The following is a 3,669-nucleotide window of genomic DNA, read 5'->3' on the forward strand; positions in this document are numbered from 1 at the left end:
GGTAGGGAAAAGGTAAGAATTAGAAGGACAGGGAACCAGCAGTTAGCGTAATAGCTATGTCGCTGGACTCCCACGTAGTCGACCACGGTTCACGTCCCGGACCCGGTGGCTTAAAACTCACGCCGGGCGCGTGTGCGTGCATGCCCAAGATCCCGAGAGGAGTATGGAGGAGAAGGGATTGCGGTGTGGCCATCCCCCTGGGGGGTGATTTCTTGCTTTCTATCTCTATGTCTCTCTCTGTCTGTCTGGCAAGTGCACGCACCCTATAGCCAAAAAACCTCTCCCCCAAAAAAAAGAATTAGAAGGACAAAAGAGCAGCAGACAGCTAAGTTTAAAAATTAAAAAAAAAAAAAGAACTAGAGAGAGATGGACAGAGACAGAGAATAAGTAGGGTGCTCTAACCTGACTCTTGGCTAGATCAGGGGAGCTGGAAGGTGAAGTCTGGACAGAGGGTCTTTGGTGATTGAAACCAAGAATAAGTTAAGTTTTGAATAATGTACAAATATGTACAGCTTATCAAAACTATGGACAGAGGACCTGCAGCTGGTGACCGACTTAGGCAGCCAACACCTCTGCAGGAGCTGCAATCAGTCAATGTCACTGACATCACTGCTCCCAGTGCAAGCATCTCAAGTGGTTCATGGCACTGTCAAAAGTGATGTGTCTTGCTGATGCTGGAGCTCCGCCCCTCCATCATCTTTAACTTGTCAATAACCTCATCCACAACAAGAGGGACCATTTTGGACATACGGAGCCACCGCCAGCTTCTCTTATTTTCAAAAAACAGAATGAGGAAGAACAGCTTATCATTGGACTTGGTCAGCATGTGCTCATTGATCTTCAACAAGTCCAGGGGCAGGTCTGGGATGGTGACACTGTTGTAGTGGTCGGTCATATGTGTCATTGTAGGGTCAAGAATCAGTGCCAGGAAAATGTGAACTTATGTTGTTACACAACTGCTGTGGTCTGTTTTCACCGCCAAGTCTGCAGTCAGTCAGTGTCTCCGCCCCTGTCACCACCTCTGCTATTCTGGGAGTCTCTGGCTTGCAGTCGCCAGTGCATATCCATGCCTCTGCAAACTTGCAGAGCCTGGTCTGCCTATGCAGCAGGCCAGATCGCCTGCATTTTCCTCACACCACTACGCAGCCTCACCGCAGGTGGCACTCATCTCTCCAGCCAACATGAGTGGAGACCATCTCCACAATGATTACCAGATCAAAACGGATCTCCAATTGAATGATTCTCATAAACACAAAGACTGAGAACACCAGCACAAAGGGCCCAAGAAAGATGGAGAGATCGGGGGAAAAAATCCAAGTATAGCAACAGTGAACATAAAGATTCTGAAAAGAAACACTAAGAGACAGAGAAAACCAAATACAAAGATGGAATCTCAGAAAATCATAAAGGGAAACATAAAGACAGGGACAAGAAAAAAAGAAAGGAAGAAAAGATTAGAGCCTCTGGTGATGCCAAAATAAAGAAGGACAAAGAAAATGGCTTTACAAGCCCACCATGAATTAAAGATGAACTTGAGGATGATGGCTATTTTGCTCCTCCTATATAAGATATAAAGCCACTCTGGGACCAGCAGTTAGCATAATGGCTATGTCGCTGGATTCCCACATAGTCGACCACGGTTCCCGTCCTGGACCCGGTGGCTTAAAACTCACGCTGGGTGCGTGTGCCTGTGTACCCAAGATCCAGAGAGGAGAATGGAGGAGAAGGGATTGTGGCATGGCCATCCCCCCTGGGGAGGTGATTTCTCGCTTTCTGTCTCTCTGTTCCTCTCTGTCTGCCTGGCGAGCACACATGCCCCATAGCAAAAATCTCTCCAATAATAATAATAATAATAATAATAATAATAAAGATATAAAGCCACTCAAGAGACTTTGAGATGAGGATGATGCTGATTATAAACCTAAGAAAACTAAAACAGAAGATATTAAGAAGAAGAAGAAACAAAATCTGGAGGAAGATGAGGATGATAAATTGGAAAAAAAAAAAGAAACAAGAAAAAGATAAGGATAAAAAAGTTCCTGAGCCAGATAACAAGAAAAAGAAGCCGAAGAAAGAAGAGGAGCAGAAGTGGAAATGGTAATATCTCAGCACTGGGTTAAACTGTCAACTCATTCATTGCACAACTGAATTAACTTAGCTACTGTATGCAAAGTCAAATTATATTGGTGCATTTTTTTAGTTAGAGTTTTGCAATACCAATTATATTTTAATAGAAATGAATTCCTAAACTACTTCCCCATCTCCCCCATTTCAGGAATTTAAAATTAATTAGAACAAAAATCCAGTGCATCTGTTTGAGTTGTCACTCTCTATTGTCATGGGGATCAATTTTCATTAAACTTAAAGCAGTTTGACATTGGCAGTGTTTTGGTTCAGACACCTGTTCATAGAAAAACATGATGGGAAAATGTTTCCTGACTTGAGTGTTCCTTTTTAAATGTTAATTTTTATTTTTAGAAATTACTTTTTAAAATGTTTAAACTGTTTTCTTCATCTTAAAGAACGTGTAGATTGGAGTTTAGGAGGAATGAAGGGCAAGTGAGCTTAAGCATAATGACAATATCAGTGACTTAAACCATTTTCCCATCATTTTTTGTTCTGTGCATTCTCTGTACTCCTTATGAGTTTCTTTTAAAACCACAGTCTTCCTTTTCAACATAGTACTGGAAGTCTTTGCCAAGGCAATCAGAAAAGAGAATAAAATAAAGGCATTTGAATTGGGAAAGAGGTGAAACTACTATCTGCAGATGACATGATTGCATACATAGAAGACCCAATGTTATCCATGAAAAAATACCTGGAGGTAATGCATGAGTACAGTAGAGTCACAGGATACAAAATCAACATACAGAAATCTGTAGCATTTCTATACATGAACAGCAGGCAGACTGAGTCAGAACTGAAAAAAGTAATTCCATTTTCCATACTCACAATAAATATAAGATACCTAGGAATAAATCTAACCGAAGAAGTTAAAGTCCTCCACAAGTAAATTATGAGAAGCTAAAAAAAGAAATTGAAAATGACATAAAAGAGTGGAAAGATATCCCATGTTCCTGGACTGAAAGAATTAACATAATCAAAATGGCAATTCTACCCAAATTAATTTACAAGTTTAATGCAATCCAAATCAAAGTGCCAGAGACATTCTTCACAGATCTAGAGAAAAAAACATAAAATTTGTCTGGAATCATAAAAGACCTTGTATTGCCAAAGCAATCCTGCACAAGAAGAGGGGAGTGAGTGGAGTGGAGTGAGATACTTCCTAACCCAAAAATATACTACAAAGCCATGGTAATCAAAACAGCATGGTATGAAAACAGAAACAGACAGGTGGACCGATGGAACAAAATAGAGTCCCAAGAAATAAATAAACTCTCAAACATATAGCAAACTGGTTTTTGACAAAGGGTACCAGTAGTGGAGTGGAGTGAGATACTTCCTAACCCAAAAATATACTACAAAGCCATGGTAATCAAAACAGCATGGTATGAAAACAGAAACAGACAGGTGGACCGATGGAACAAAATAGAGTCCCAAGAAATAAATAAACTCTCAAACATATAGCAAACTGGTTTTTGACAAAGGGTACCAGTCAATCCATTGGGGAAAGGAAAACCTCTTTAGCAAATGGTGCTGGCAAGAGTG

General features: G+C 40.7%; 1 pseudogene; it reads left to right on the forward strand.

The window, feature by feature from the left end:
* The first annotated feature begins 524 nt into the window (after positions 1 to 524).
* The window catches only part of LOC102484503 (nuclease-sensitive element-binding protein 1-like), a 14,500-nt pseudogene continuing 11,355 nt past the window's right edge, over positions 525 to 3,669 (forward strand).

The sequence above is a fragment of the Tupaia chinensis genome, unplaced genomic scaffold, assembly GCF_000334495.1.
Source record: "Tupaia chinensis unplaced genomic scaffold, TupChi_1.0 Scaffold147773_1, whole genome shotgun sequence".
In the NCBI taxonomy this organism is placed as follows: Eukaryota; Metazoa; Chordata; class Mammalia; order Scandentia; family Tupaiidae; genus Tupaia; species Tupaia belangeri.